The 17,128-nt window shown below is 38.5% G+C and overlaps 1 protein-coding gene across 1 annotated transcript in view; it reads right to left on the bottom strand.

The window, feature by feature from the left end:
* The window catches only part of armc3 (armadillo repeat containing 3), an 82,135-nt gene extending 71,429 nt beyond the window's left edge, over positions 1-10,706 (bottom strand). The window contains exon 1 of the mRNA XM_016994294.2: positions 10,543-10,706. The gene's annotated coding sequence lies outside the window, so the exon portion shown is untranslated. The remainder of the gene's footprint in view (positions 1-10,542) is intronic.
* Positions 10,707-17,128: the final 6,422 nt, after the last annotated feature.

Here is a 17,128-nt window from a genome sequence, read left to right as displayed (position 1 = left end):
GTCTTTAAGGACGTTGCCCAGGGGCCGCCCGGATGTTTGATGTTTTTACTATCCTTGTGGGAGGCTTCTCTCATGTTCCCACATGGAGTTGGAACTGATAGAGGGAGCTCATCTGCGCTCTTCCCGGGTTGGAATCAAACTGGCGACTTTGAGGTCAGCAACCCAACCTTCAAGTCAGCAGTCCTGCCAGCACTGTGCCACCGAGAGGCTCCTAATAAAGCCTATGTGGTGTAGGAGGTTACACTGTGGATCTGAAACTTAGGAAATCCAGATATGAGTCCCTCCTCAAGCTATGAAACTCAGATAATAACTGTGGGTTGCTGTGAGGATAAAGCAGGAAGAAGGTCACCTATGCACCCTCTCTGAGAGTTCACAGCAGAAAAGGCAGAATATAAATGAAAATAAATCCCATGCAACCCATATGTCGAAGTAACATGTACTGAAACCAGTAGTACAGTCATAACTCATCTTATGGAATCTGACTCAGAGCAGTGAAAGCTGGAAAAGGCTATAGCTCCAGAAGACATTCCCTCCCAGTGCTTGACCAAACAAAAGCAGACACAGGCAATGCAGACTTTCTGGATGAAGAGAACCTATTTCAGCCACAAAAAGGTATACCCTTTTCCTTTGTAATTCAACAGTGAATTAAAACAAGATGGGGAGCCAATGCTTCAGAAACAAGTTCAAATTTGTTGTTGGCATATGCCTTGAAGTCATTACAAGCTTATGGCAACCCTATCACAGAGGTTTCGTTGAACATTTGTTCAGATAAGGTTTGCCATTGCCTCCCACTGAGGCCAAGACAGTGAGAGTTGCTGAGAAGAGTGACACTGAAAGACCTAGAGATTCCCACAGAGGTGTTCTCTCAGGTTATAAAAAGCAGTGAATAATCAAATCAACAAAAATTCTGCCCGCAAATGTAGAAGATCAACTGGATTTTAATCATGAATGGGTTGCATCCAGAGGTCTGCAAGAAGTGATCATTTTACGTCATCTGCAGTTTCTATTGATTTCCTGCAGTTTCTATAGATTTGCTTTTCACATTTTGCCACACTTGAAAATCTTCTCTGGAGGATTGAGAAAACATGTTGAAAAAGCACTAGGACAATGCAGGAGAGTCTTTAGCCTACAAAGGTCCAAATTCACACTACAGAATATCCAGAGGAATCTTGCCCCAATCTTCCATTATAGTAGGGAAGCAAATGAAGTGGGAGTTCTTGTTTATATCTATGTGATCAGTGTTGTATAAATTCTCCTCCTATGTCCTAAATTCTACTCCCATATTTACCATTTGCATTCCCAGTTAATAAGACAATTGCAATGTCATATCCAACCAGAAATCACAGTAAATCAGCTATGGGATGCAAAATAAAGGGGTAATTGACAATAACTGCTCTCCAGTCAGGTTCAAGGATCCTTGTCCAAAGAAGAGGATTCCTTCCATTCATGGAAAAGTTCTGTTGGAAGCATCTTAGTGCAGGATTATGTTTTTTATGGCAATATAGTTTAAAAATCTATGTAATTGATGAGAGGAAACATTATTGTGTGGAAACCTTTCCCAGATTGATTGAACAATTTATGTGAAACAAATTGAGTGTAACTTTTTTAGAAAATGTGTTGCCAACAAACATTTAGAATATCTCCTTTATTCTTCATCTTGCAAAGGCATTCAAAAGGCAACATGTACTTGTACATCAAAAGCCTCACATATCTGAAAGATGCATGCTTCAGACAATGTACATAGTTTTCAGTTACCAAAATTATCTTTCAAAATACATAGAAAGCACCCCGCTGTGGGAGCCATTTTTCATTTCCTGAACAATCATCGCTGGTGTTATTTGCCAGATCACATATTTGAGAGCATTATTGTTTGTACAATGGTTTGGGATTGGGTTTTTTTGTTCCGGAGGCATCAATCACTTTATGTTTTGAGATCAGCGATGAGTTATGATTTATTAACATATTGTACAAACCTTTCCTCATTCACCTTTCTTAATAAAATCCAAAAAGAAAAAAGAAAGAAAGAAAGAAAGATTAGCAATAAAGAGCTTGTAGGGAAAAACTCAGACACATGTAATGAATGTTTCTCAAAATTGAGCATATTATTTCACAAAATGCAGATTTCCTTTTCAAAAAATCTCCACAAAATGAAGACAGTAAAAAAGTTGTCATGTGTACCCTCTTTACCAGGGCTAGGATCTGGTGAATATGTGTCCTTCCTATGCTAGCCCCTGATGGAAACTGCAAACCAATGACACCTAGAGGGTGAAGGATGATGGAAGCTACAATCCAGAAACAACTGGAAGGCCATATTCTCCATTCCAATTGTATACAGACATCCCAAGGACTCTGTGTATGAGAAATAAAAAGGTGGAAGAGATCCTCTACATTTGTAGAAAATCGAAATGCTTACTTGCCCACCAAGAGGCTGGAAACTGGAGTCTGTGCATATAGATCTCCAGAGGAACTAAGGTAATGGTTTCTACATGTAGCGTCCCAGATTACAAATCCCATCATGCATTGGCCATACTGGGAAACAGAACTATAACAAGATCTGCGGATCCATGTTTGAGAATTACTGGTTCCAAAGCTTGTGAAATCTAAAACTATGTCAGAAAAAATGTATCTTCCTTTTCAATGTAGAGTTTTAGGAATTACGGGTGTATGGGAGTTTTAGGAGATATGAGTACAATTTCCCTTGCATAAATGTTCAGAACTGGCCTCAGGTAAACCATCTGATTTAGACTTGCCCAAAATCTCAATAAGCAGATCTGAAACTTTAGGAGAAAGAAAAAAATAATAAATCAGCTGTAAAAGTTCTAGCAATGCAAGCAAAAAATACATCACATTGTGCTCGGTCTGACTGCAAAATTGTACAGTGAAGAAAATGCTGTATGACTAGCCAAATGGGGATTGCTGTTCCACAGGTATAGGAAGCATTCTGTCCCATTTACCCCCTTCAAAACAGCCAGGAGCTTTTTTTCACAAATACGATAAAAACTATACTTGAGTGTAGTAATTTATGTGCTGTTAGCTATGAATCATTTCGCTATTCATTGCTGGAGCCCAGCAGCTGAAGTAAAGTGCTTGTGTGGTGCACAGTTATTCCTTAATCTCCTTCTAAATTATATTGTTCATTTTAAATATGCGCTACTAAGCCCAGAAAGCATTGCTTATATGTAGTTTTGCTGCTGATAATCAAGCTGATGAAGTGTGCTTAAAAGAACCTTGGCTTAACCCTCCATATAAATTGGTATTATTGGAAGCCAATTGAGATGATTACTGTGGTTTGAGGGTTTTTACCTCCCATCTATTGTGCTAGACGCAGCAGGAAGTCATGGCCTTATTATTATTATTATTATTATTATTATTATTATTATTATTATTATTATCATAATCTAATTGGATTAGTAAGGGTCATGCTTTGCCTCTTTTAAGGTTAACAGTGTCAGTCCTCTGATCTCAAATGGTATGGGCTGGCCTTGGCTTATTAACAATTTTCATTCCCATACTTTATAGTTGGTTAGAATTTTCGGTTTTGGAAAAAAATAATTTTGAAACATAATGACTGGGTATATGCTCATATATAACAAGGCTCAGTCTTTTTTACCAGCCTTCCAAGGTCAGCAAAATCTGCTATACACACTTAGTTGGGAATAAACTTAACTGAAAATAGAGTCCTTTCAACCAAACATATAAAGCACGACAATGGATAATGTTTTAGAATGGAAGAGTTTACTGGCATGATTTCTTTTAGCATCTTTCAGACACATCATCACTGAAGTTGCCAGTGTTAGAGGTAAGGTTGCCAAGCCATAAGCATCCCAGTCTCGGAGATTTCAGGGCTAAACCTAAGAGCCTGAAATGCCCATTGTTGATGTATTTAATAACACATTATGCGCCAATCACAGTTGACCAGAGCATGTACAATACACACAACAGCAAATGTGAATATATTTTCCTGATTAGAAATTGTATTTTCCATACTTTTTCCCCCAGGAGAAAGCACATTTTGTTTTCTGCTCTTATCGGCTTTGCAAGCACTTTTATTAAGAACACAAGGAAATTATGGTCATTCAAAGAAAATTTTCCAACCTCTGCTTTGAATACTCAACAGTATGGGGCCGGGCTGTGGCGCAGGCTGGTAAATAGCTGCTGTAATAAATCACTCTGACCATGAGGTCATGAGTTCGAGGGCAGCCCGTGGCGGGGTGAGCACCCGTCAATTAAAAATAAAATATAGCCCCTGCTCGTTGCTGACCTAGCAACCCGAAACATAGTTCCATCTATCAAGTAGGAAATAAGGTACCACTTATAAAAGTGGGGAGGCAAGTTTAACTAATTTACAACGTTGGAATGAGGAAGTGAGGAAGTGCCATCAGAGTGGATGATGAAGCAGCTGCTCCCCCTGTGGCCAGAATCAAACATCCCCTCAGGAGAAGGTTAAATTGCCTCTGCGTCTGTCTGTCTGTTGTCTCTGTCTCAATGTGTTTATGGGCATTGAATGTTTGCCTTATATGTACATAATGTGATCCGCCCTGAGTCCCCTTCGGGGTGAGAAGGGCGGAATATAAATACTGTAAATAAATAAATAAATAATAGTCACACCAAGACAGCCTGTGGCATAATTTTCAAGCCAATAATTGTATAATTTTCAAGCCAATGCTCTTGCTCTGAGACTCTTCCTTCTCACCTTAGAACTGGAGAAGGAAAGCCTGAACCATAGAAATTCCAGTAATTCTACTTGGAAATTGTTGTCTGTGAGGCCTATTTCTTAATGAAAATACTTTCTCCAAAGTCCATTGATTACCTAATTCTTCATGTGAAAATCAGATAGACCAGGGTCATCTTACACTATCTTGTTTCCCAAAAAATTGCTTGAAAGATCCATGCTGTTTCCATCCCTGGACTGGAGTCCCCCATTTTAACCATGTAGCCTTCAGAGCCTTCAGATCAGTCCTGTGTGGATGCCCATTCTCATATTCCAGTCCTCAAAACTTGAAGAAAATTGATTGAAAATGCATTTAACTGGAAAAACCTGGTGCCGTTTTATGCTTAAACACGACTTTTCCAAAGCCAGAAATAGCAAACATCTGGTCCAAAATTGCCCAAAAGTGTCTTCTGGTTATGGAAGATAGAAGCTTTGGTGGGACAAACTGGATTTTATTTAGATCAGAAGGGTTTAACATAGTTCTCCAGCTTCCAATGCATTCCCATCCCATTCTTGTATTTTGACTACTCTCGTACATCATTACCTGTGTTTGGGGAGACACAATGGCTTTTTCCTGGTAATATATTTTGCATTGAATTAGGGAGGATGGGGTAAAACTAGACAAAGCTTAGAAACCTTTCTGAACTACAAGTACTAGAATTCTTGTAGTTGTAGTCCAAGAAAGTTAGATTTTCAGATTTTTGCACATGACATTCCTGATTTTTGGCTCTGACTACTCTTATCCTGTCCTGAGAAAAAGAAATCTCTAGGTGATAACACTGCCTTGAAAAAGAGAGGGTATCTGTGTGTGTGTGTGTGTTGCCTCATTTGGTAGACTTGGTGTTTCTGAGATTATTGCAACTTGGCAACCAGTCCTGGAAATTGGCTCTGTCATGGCATCATCTCAGCATTTCCATCATCACTGACAACTTTCATCATCAGTGGCTAATTTTGGGGATTCAATATGTGTAGCAAGTGGCCACAGGGTCACTAGGGATAATGCATGAGTGACTGTTGTGACAGCACTGTCTTTTCTATTCTCTCCCATCAGCATCATTCAATCTTGTTGCTGTGGGGAGCACATGTTCCAAGGCCAACCTAAAACTTGTGTTGCCCAGAGCAGATGTTGGCATGAAAGTCGTCCCTTATCCCATGTTTAGATTGTCAGTTGATGAGACAGTATCATAAACTACCTATGAGACACAAGGCAGAGGGGTTTAAGATAGACCCTTTGGCACTCATGACCTACAACGCAGGGGTGGATACATAAGGGAGCTGTTGTTCTCTATTATCTGCTGCCTATGGCTTAGCTGGAAAATAGAATTGTTTTATCAAACATTTTAAAGCTCGTAATTACAGTAAATTATGCAGAAATGCATATTCAAGGTAATTCCCTAGTAAGAATGTATGGTGTTGTCATTCCTTTGGGAATATGTGCCTACATAAATACATTATGTTTCTTGTTATTTTTTTAATCCTTCACCTTAGTGACTGCAGCTATAGAATTTTCACAATTTCATCAACACCGTGGTTTTTTTTCCCTCTTTGTGCTTTGCAATGCGCATATTGTAAAACAATATCTTTCACTGTCATTGTGTAAGCAGCAATTATGGGAATGCAATTCTAAAATGCCTCTTTTAAAGCTGTAATTCTGCACATTAAGAATGTTTCATTCTGAAAAAACTTAGTTCTCTGAGTGGCTTCTTCTCCCCCGAGACGCATTGGCAATGTTTGATTCAGCCCAGCACAGGTCTGGCTGCTGAGTCTCCTTCTCTCAGAGAGATACAGACAGTTTGTGCCTAAGTATCAAACATTATAATGCTCATAAACTTAGCATCAGTTATTTAAAAAAATATTTGCAATATAAAGTTGATGGCACAGTAATAGTCATGTATACGGAACGTTTAAGATGGAGATTTGATTAATAGTGACATTTTTGTGGTACGTCCAGAACATGGGAGTTGGGGCAGAGTTGTGCCCCTTTACTGGCTGGTCTTTTAACCAGCTTATTGTTTTGCAAGTAAATGGGGAACTGTTTGCATTGGAGGAGAGCTTGGGGCATTTTTTTTTTACACAAGCAATACAGCTGCTAGAAGAGGTACATTTTAAAGTGTTACTCCAGCCATATATATATATATATATATATATATATATATATATATATATATATATACACACACACACATACACACACATACTAGCTGTGCCCGGCCACGCGTTGCTGTGGCAAAGTGGTGGTGGTATTGGTTAAAAATTGTTGTGTAATTTTTATTTGACATTTGTATTTTTTATTAATTTTATTGTAAGTTATCTTTTTATTTATTATATTTGATTATTTTCTTGTATTATTTTTAGTTATTTTCTGTTATTATAGTATTTTATTGTATTAATTTTTTAGTGTTTTTAATTTTTTTAGTGTTTTTTATTATTTTTTATTGGGTTGCTAGAAGACCAAGTTGGAGGAGCTTAGCCTTCTAACTGGCAGCAATTGGATAAAAGCAATTATTCCTCTCTCTCTAATTAGGACTTTATTTTTCTTTTCTTTTTGTTGTATCAACCTAGAGCCATGGATGATGGGTTGTGTTGTCAAATTTCGAGGTTGGGGGGCCTGTAGTTTTGTTGTTTTGTGGGTCGCCGTGATGCCATCACTCTTTTATATATATATAGATATATAGCTTTGGATAGCACAGGAAAGGGTTAGCACACCTGTGGTGTTTCATGTATAGTCTGTACCCCTGTTCAGAAGATCTCACCTCACTTTCTGTCCCTGTGATAATTGGATTTTGAAACAAAGAGCTGGTGATAAAGCTCCAGTGGAAAGCCCTTTTCCTCATGATAGCTCTTTCAGGAGTTAATTTCCCTTTTGAGGAGTAGATTTCTCTCACTTCTTGTTGCCTCATCTCCCCCTTCTTAACTATGAGTCATTTACAAGTCAGATGTTTGTAACTCAGGGACTATCTGTAGTACAGATAAACTTCATGTTGTAGATGTGTTATTGGCACTTTTCTTTCTTATAATTCCTATTCTAAGGGCCACAGCAAGCTTTCTTTGACATAGTAATGAAGGACAGTCAGGACAAAACACATTAAACACTCCTGCACATATGGTGGGACAGAGAGAAAATCTTCCCTTGCAGATCTTAAAGCTCATGCTGACTTGTATAGGATACTGCCTTTTAGGTCATATCCTATGCTCTAGTCAACAAGTGACATAGGAATCAGATAGTGGACCAGCAAGAGATGTCAGGTAATGAATTCAGTCCAGTCCAGAAGTGATAGCAACACTAGAGCTGAAAGAGTACCCAAAGAGTATGCATCCCATCTGAAATCCTGTGGCTGCCATCTGCAGAATTCTGAGACTTGTAGTTTAGGGTAGGGGACTTTAAAATGCTCAGCCAGAGGGGTTTCACTAAAGTACAAGTCTCAGAAATCTGCAGTGCTTTAAACTGTCATGTGATAATGCACCAAGTCAGAAATCCAGATAAAGAAAGTAAGCAGAGAGCAAAGCACATCCGACAATTGTGGCCAGTCATCAAGATCAGGAGCACAGAAAACACTAGGGTCCTCTTCACATGGGGGATTTTTTGCCCTGTTTTGCCACTTTTATACACGGCAAGGACAGGGCCTGCCATGCGCCATCAAACACGTTCATATTCCTCCCAAAGTGGAAGGAAAGCACCAAAAGACGCTTTCTCCTCCACTATGAGAAGGAAAGTGTGGCACAATCTTCTCTTTTTTGCCGTGTAATGGCAGAAAGGGCAGCTGTTAGGAATTATGGGAATTGAAGTCCAAAACACCTGGAGGGCCAAAGCTTGCCCATGCCTGGTATAAGGTGTATTGAGCTCTTGCAGGGGTCAAGTGCAGGCAGCAAACTACACATAGCTGGCTTTGCCACTGGTGACCCTTTGACTTTGCTTCTGCTTATCCAGCTCACTGCCGCAAGAGCAAGACCGCATCATGGTCCCATTAGAGATGGATTTGACAGAGTCACCTCTAAACCACAGAGCTACTACAACCTACTCCTCTAAAATCTGCTTTTGCCTGTGGATCCTATTGACTTTAGTTGCAACAAAGAATCTTCCAGATTGTTGTTCAGAATTTAACGTGTAATTAGAAGTGAATGTTCCTCTCTATTTATCAATAATGCAGATTCAGCCCAGCTCCTCTGCTGTTGGTGCTGCTATTATTATGCAGCACAATATGTTCACACTGACAACACAGCTCCAATTAATAATTTATAGATGATCTGAATGAGTCTGTCACACTGAGCAATGGCATTAGTCACAAAGTTTGTAGCTCAGTGTTTGCAGATGAGTCCAGATTAATAATGATATTAAATTGGGTTCTATAACTTTAATATGTCATTGATTCCATGTGAAGTAGGGCTAAGTTAAGCATTTCTATAAATGTATTATGTGCAAGAGAATTTGCTTTCTTTTCACTTGAAAGTAAGCAGGTGGAGTTCTGGTCTGGACTGAGATCAGCGGATTCCTTCCCCCTCCAAAAACATTATTTCCATCTCCCCAGGCAAGGAATAAAAACATGCAGAAACCAATATTTGGGGGAAAGAGCTGATTACACTATGTAACAAAATTTGAAAAAAAAATCTGTTATATCCTGTTTAATTGTGCAGTACTTTGAAAGCAGTTGTTGGTATACCCCAGAAACTTCATTTTTGTGACTGACACAAACTATGTTAAATTGATTGAGACTTTGTAAGATATTCATTGAAAACCTATTATTATTACTATTATTTTATTTCTTACCTGCCTCTCTTCACAGCTCGAGGTGGGTTACATCATTGCTAAAGCACATAATCAAAACACATAATCATTTAAAAATGATAAAAAATGTGTAGAATGCACATATGAAAACATGTTTCCATGAATGCATATTAAAATACACAAAAGTTAGACATAGAGTGGAAGTTTAAAGTTCATCAATATAGCAAAATGTGTTATATGTGCATAACAAACAAAGTTTTTGCAGTTTAATAAACTTTTTCCATGTTTTTAGGATAGAACCGATTAGAGAATGACATTTATAACCCAGGAACAAAAATCGTGTTACATAGTGTTACAAATGTCTCTGGATTGAGGATGATAAGCATTGTAACTCCTAGAGGGAACCTGGTTTACATGACTGGTTAAAAATACTTAATTTCTCACTTTTATCTGGATTTTGTATACATGTTTTTTAGATTTTCGCCTTATCCTGTAGCAATCCAACGAGTTTGCACTAGGATCTATTAACGGAACTCTGTCATTTGAAAGATAGATATAATAACAATAATAACAACAATAATAACTTTATTTTCCTATCCCACCTCCATCTCCCCGCAGGGACTTGGGGTGGCTAACACAGGGTGAAAGCCCGAAAACAATAAAACAGAGTAAAACAGATAAAAACAACATCTTCAAATAAGTAAAACACAATAAAATCAGAAAATGCAATACAAACGCAATACAATAACAGTAAGAATAGTATGTATGTATGGATACAATATACAGGCATTAAACATATGCAAGCCATATAAATGGTGGGAATGCCAATTCACTATCCAGGCTGCTCTTGTGCAATCTGATGTGTTGAAAGCAGCTAGTGAAGCTTTCCACAACAGGGAGATAAGAATGACCCTTAAGTTAGTGTTAAAATACAGGAGCAGGTCTGTTTCTGCCAGTACATTCAATGTTAGAATTTACTGTTAAAACAATCATACAAGTGTTTATTTTTAGCCTTCCTCCCACACACTCTCATTTAAAGTCTGCAAAGAAGTTCTATCCAAGCTTGTTATTCCATTATGCAGATGCATCTGAAAACCTTGTTTGTTACCTGAAAGCCGTAGTGCACTTTCCATTTTTCTTTGAACATATTCTTTGTTTCTTCAAATATACTGTTCTTTCTAGCATTCCCTTGATGAAACCTTATCTGTAAGAACAGAAATAAATGAAACACAGATGCAACCAGTAGGGAGGCTTGTTTACATTCCACAACATGACAGTGGGCTGCCTGGAGTGGATAATAAGACATCCAGAATTCATTTAAGGCTTCAAACAACTTGAGCTTCAAGAATCCCATCCAGTAGCAGGTTTCAGAAGAACAGCCATGAAAGCTGTTGTACCAAAAAGAACAAAGAGCCTAGGGGAATTAAACTTTATATTGGCATAAATCCAGTAGTGTCACCCACTTGGGCCAATCTTTTTCATTTCCATTAACATCACGCAGAGTGTGGAAAACTTCCCATTTTGCATCTAACTCCCAGTACCTTTAGCCCAGTGGTTCTCAACCTGGGGTCCCCATATGTTTTTGGCCTACAACTCCCAGAAATCCCAGCCAGTTTACAAACTGTTAGGATTTCTGGGAGTTGAAGGTCAAAAATATCTGACCCCGAAGTTGAGAACTACTGCTTTAGCCTATATGACTAGTGGACAGATGCTGGTCCAGAATTCTGGGACATTTTCTCTAAAAAAAAAAAAAAAAAAACCCTTTTCCAACGCTGGTGCTAATACATTTAATCTATCATTTAATCATGGGCTAATTATCATAGGAAGTTTGCTTGTATATAAAACACCTGGAGGGCTAAAGTTTGCCCATACCTGCTCTAAATTCACTGGGTTGGAGGTGCAGAACACTCCATTGAAGTATTCTCTCACGGAATTTCTAGGTTTTTCACCATAACCCTATGGCCAATTTCTGGCAGGAATCGACCATAAAATTCTATTGAAGGACTTAGAGATTCTTAAAGATAATGCTATGTTCATCAAATCCTGGTATGATCAAATCCTCAAAAGTGAAACTTACAAGGGCCACTATATCTAATGTGGTTTGCAGTGTCTCCTGAGCCTCTCACGTTTTCCCTTTTCAACAGATAAACCTGAGCATATATGGGTTCATTTAAAATTGTAAAAGTGTGATCATAAAATCTTTTTAACTGGGAATCCCAGAACTCGAACCTTCGGCCTTTGACAAGTAGTCAGCAGGTGTGCTCTAGAACCCAGATGTGATCTCTGCCTGTGGACCCTTTTATAAACATTTTCTGGACTTTGATTTCAGAAGTGTTGGGCACAAATTACAAGCTTAGATGCATAAACACCACTTATCTTTCATGTTACATGTTAATTACATGGCAAGAGTTTGGACTTAATGGTCCTTGTAATCTCTTCCAACTCTATGATTCTAGGATGCCAATTTTCCAATTATAAATGAACTCTGATGTATTCGGGATTATCTGTTGCAAAGGAAAAATGCCAGGCTCAATAGAAAAATGAATTTGAAATGAGATATGAAATACGTTGCAAGTAGAATTTTAGATGCTCTTTAAAAATTATGAAAGCAAAGCAAACAATTTTGCAGCATATGCAAAATTTGCTTGAGTCAAATCTATTTTTCTCATGGAAAACAATATGTTTGGCCTATGATTAACATGTTTCTGTTCCTGTTGCTTGTTGATATGGTTTGGTTACCCTTGATGTCATTTATGCCATGCACAAACAAACATGGCAAAGACATTATGTTTTGCCATGTATTCATAACTGTGGCAGTTAAAGACAATTAGAAGAAGCAAGCACAATAGATTATGAACCAATTAACTCTGCTGCAAGCCTGCAATGTTCTTGGAACCAGTTGGCACAAAACTGCATTGCGTTTGACAGTGGAGATGGTGATTTTTTTTACTATGCTGACATATTTGGCTAAACTGGTTGAAATTCTAACAGCTTCTTTATAAACATTTTATTGTTGTGTGAGTTCAAATTGTTTCCAACATCTGGTGATCCTATCATGGGGTTTTCTTGACAAGATGTGTTTGCCATTGCTTTCCTACAAAGCTGAGAGAGTGTGACTTGCTCAAGGTGACGCAGTGGCTTTCCATAGTCAATTGGGAATTCAGATCCTGGTCTCCAGAATCCCAGTCCAGTGCTCAAGACACTACACCATGCTGAGTCTCCTTAACATAGTTATAGCTATTTAAATCTTCCACATGTGTTGCATACAGCAATATTCTTTATACCCATTACATTCTATGATACATACATTGTATCAGAAGGGAATAAAATACCAAACCTAATTTCTACCATATCAATTATACTATAGCTTGCACTTAGGAATCCCTTCCATGCCCCCTCAATGTAACAACTGAAAATATAGGAAATTATATTATTTTAGATCACACAAACCAATGAAAAAAAAAACATTTCTTGGTGTTTTGGTTTTTAGGCCTGTTCCTGGGGTTATTTGGGATATTGATTCAGAAAATTGCATTGGATAGACCGCATAATCTCTAGTTTTTTTTTAATATGGTTATCATGGTTTTTCTATGGGCGAGCAGATGAAGACTGGGATATGGCATATATTCTATATCTCAAAAAGTCATTCTGATAGGTGAAAGTCAGTGCCAGTTTTGGGAGCAGGAGGTCTAATATATCCAGAAACAGCTCTATAATTTGAGACACCAACGTATGTGTTGTGCCAGTGTAATTAATCTGCCTAGCTTGATGCTGACTACCCTATCAAGCAGCAGACATCCAGGGCTTAAATCTAATTGTAACTCCAAGCTACAGAGGACCCATTAAATCAGGAATTGACACAAGTGTTGACTTACCAAGTTTTCATTCATTCGGTGAGTTTGCTCTAATTGGGGTGAACAATTGGATTTATGCCCAGAAGGTTAGGCAAAGGTTTCCCCATATCCAACATTTGCTTCCTGTTCTTTGACAATTATATGAGACAGATTGAATTTTGGACTTTCTGTATACAAAGCTGGGGCTGTAACATGTCTTCATAACACAACATGCCTGCCATAGCACAAAAAGAGTGATGGTATCTATAGCCAGTTCTTCCTCCCAATCTGTCCTGAATTGCAGAAGAAAGCAGCAGAAGAGAGATGGAAAACATCTGGCCTGCTACCTTTTGGACTATAGCTTTCACAATCCCTCGCTATTGGCTATGCTGTGTGAGGCTAATGGGAGCTGTATGCACTTCCCACTTTGTTGATCACTATGAAAACTTATCTTTGCATGAAAGAGCATGGGAGACCTCCAGCATTGTAATATTTATGACTATACTTGCAAAGCACTTAGAGAGCAAGTAGACATTTAAGACAGACAGCATTACCACCAATCCAGAATCAGTTTTCCCAAATGAATAATTATTACATCCTGAGGTTGCTCCTCAACCAACTCAAAGCTTTCAGCAACTTTCTTGGCCTAATTTAATACCATAAAAAGGGGGACTGGGTTTGCAAGACTTGGAGTGTATTTCTATGTAGAATTAATGCAATTGACATCATCTTTACTGCCATGGATCACTGCTATGGAACCATAGGAGCTGTAATTTGATGAGACACCAGCACTCTTTGACAGAGAAGGCTAAACACCTTGTAAAACCACAACTTCCACGATTCCATAGCATAGAGCCATGGTAGTCAAAGTGCTGTCAAACTGCATTAATTCTACATTGTAGATATATATTACCTTTCAAAAAGGTTAGTTAAAACCAGAATCATATGGTATGCCCATCCTATACATTACTTTTTCAGTAGGCAATTCCTGCTTCTGGACCATAAACATTTCATATCTATTAAATGTGCAATTCATACTTCAAATGGCACCTTATCAGTTGGATTCCATATGGACAATTTTAAGAGTGCGTGTATGAGTCTAAAATACTTGTGCAGTCATTTCCCTCTGAGAGCTCTGCAGTGATAAAGCATGTTTACACAGTGCCAGCTTGGTTCTATGCAAGAGCAAGACAGATGATTTTATAAAGCCCAGAAGGCTTGAGTAGGTACGTTTCAAACTTTGTCTTACATTAAGATCTATAACAAAATGAAAGCAAAGTAAATCCCTACGGTTGGGATTTGCCTGACTTGAAATATGAACAAAATATAAAAGACACTCTTATACTAGCCATCTATATTTGCATCTTGGAAGGAATATAGCTGTCTCCAACATAAAGTACTTAAACAAATCCACAGAATTTGCACAGGATGTGAAATTAGCTTTGTCTTGGGGTTTCTTCCAGAATATCCTATACGTACTGAAGATTAAAGAAATTATATGATAGCCTTACCTTCATTTTCCAAGCCAGCATGGTGGAGTGGTTAGAATATTGGAATTGAAATGGTTAACAATAATTCTTGACACCCTACATATCACCCGCAGGTTATGGCCTAACCAAAACAGCTGCCTCATACCCTCTAATTGTCCTGATTTGGCATCCCAATTAATCCTTTATTGTCCCATTTTTCCAACTGTTTCTTTCTCCTTCTCATATTTCCCCCTTTGTCCTTAGCTTACTTCAGTGGCTGCAAACTGATCTCAAAGTTCAAAAGTAGTTAGTACTCAATTATTTAAGTAGGAAGGCAAGGTGGAGTAGCTGGGCTTTTGCCCTTCCCTGTAGACGGAGGCAAAATCAAACTGCTGCAGTTCTTCCTAGCTTGTGTGTCCTCTTCCATTAATAACTTTTGCCATATTGACATTTCAATGCAACTGACCAGAGATGCCCTACATTGTGTCTGCACTGTAAAATTAATGCAGTTTGAAACTACTTTATCATGGCTCAGTGTTATGAAATCCTAGAAGTTAGTGTTTAGTGATATACCAGCACTCTTTGGTAGAGAAAGCTAAAGATCAAAGTACAATTCAAGGGAGTTACAGTGCTGTCAAACTAAATTAATTCTACAGTGTAGATGCCCTCACCCGATTTTCTCTGTGAAATATCAGAGGCTATGTTATCATGTGTGATGGAAGACATTCTCCAACCAGTGTATTGAAGTAAAACTCACTTGCCAGTTTGGGAAAATTCTGTACATGAAAATGGAAAGAAGTTGTGTCCGTTTCTCCTTAGCAAAGCTTGCTTTTATAGCCTCTCACAAGGCCTTCTTCTGTATAGTCAATGCATTTCTGGTATTCAAGACAATTTACAGCCATTAAAGCCAATGTAAGTGAAAACACAAGCATATAAAAACATACAAAAATTGTCTTAAAATCTATGTGAATTGTTTTTATGCTGAAATCCATTTAGAACACATAGAAAGCAAAAATACAAATATAGAAAAACACATTATTAAAAAGCTCTTTCAGGCAATTTTCAAAATTTTATCAGAATTTTAAAAAATCTCATGTGCCAACAGAATTACAGCAAGGTGGGACTTTTCTAAGAAAGGCATTTCAGAACCAGAGGACAGGCAATATATTTAGCAAATGCCAATATATTTAGGATGAAGCTGCTCTGTACAGAAGTTTACCTTAAAATTATTGGAGCAGGAAGTCTGTTCTTATCCATATCTGTTTGAGTCTGCTTTATTGATCTATAACATTTGCACAAGAATCAGACTAGAAAAACATTTGTATGTAGGGCGTTCCTTTCCCATCAAGTCCTTTGGCATAAACAGCCTTCCCTGAAATTTAACTGAATAACACATTGAAGGGCTAGAAGAGAATATTACACCACCATCTGTTGTTGGCATTGAGATCGTGGTAAACATCTCAAGTGCAATTCGGAGAGCTGAGCAATAACACACCTGGGAATAAAACTCAAGCAGTTTTTTCCAGCAGTCAGATTCACTCACTGTCTATATTTAGCACACACTTTTCTCCATCCTAACAGAACTCAGTTGTAGTTATTACTGATTGACTTCAGGGCCAAATAGTGAGGAAGCTCAAGAAGTCTTACCTTCTGAGGGAGACCAGCAAACAGCACCATCTCCACCCTGAAATCAAAGTGCATAGTTAATACTCATGGTTAGTAAAATCTTCCCTCTGTCCACTTGAAAATGATGCCAAAAATCAGCCTCAGCAGCTGCCTCACTCTGCCAAATGGTAGAGATGTCCCTGACCACAGGTTTTTCAGGACCACCTATGGATGTTTGTTGGCCCCTGGTGGTGCAGCGGATTAAACCGCTGAGCTGCTGAATTGGCTGACCAAAAGATTGGCGGTTCGAATCCAGGGAGCGGGGTGAGCTCCCACTGTTAGCCCCAGCTTCTGCCAACCTAGCAGAATGTGAGTAGATCAATAGTTACCACTACAACGGGAAGGTAACGGTGCTCCATGCAGTCATGCTGGCCACATGACCTTGGAGGTATTTATGGACAATGCTGGCTCTTTGGCTTAGAAATGGAGATAAGAACCAACCCCCAGAGTTGGACACAACTAGACTTAATGCCAGGGAAAAACCTTTACCTTTACCTATGTATGCTTAGGTTGCATAATTGGATTATTTAGAGAAGGCACGTTGTTGTCTACTTTGACTTATAGTGACCCTAAGAATGAGAGACCTACAAGTCACCTTATCCTCAATGGGTCTTGCATACACAGAGCAGTTGCTTCCCTGATTGAGTTTATCCATTCTTGATTCCTACTGCCCTCCACTTTATCAAGCATGACCATCTTTTCTAATGAGCCATCTCTTCTCATGATA

The sequence above is a fragment of the Anolis carolinensis genome, chromosome 6 (assembly GCF_035594765.1).
Source record: "Anolis carolinensis isolate JA03-04 chromosome 6, rAnoCar3.1.pri, whole genome shotgun sequence".
NCBI classification, from domain to species: Eukaryota; Metazoa; Chordata; class Lepidosauria; order Squamata; family Dactyloidae; genus Anolis; species Anolis carolinensis.
Note: the sequence above shows the minus strand (reverse complement) of the source record. Positions and strands in the feature narration are given on the sequence as shown.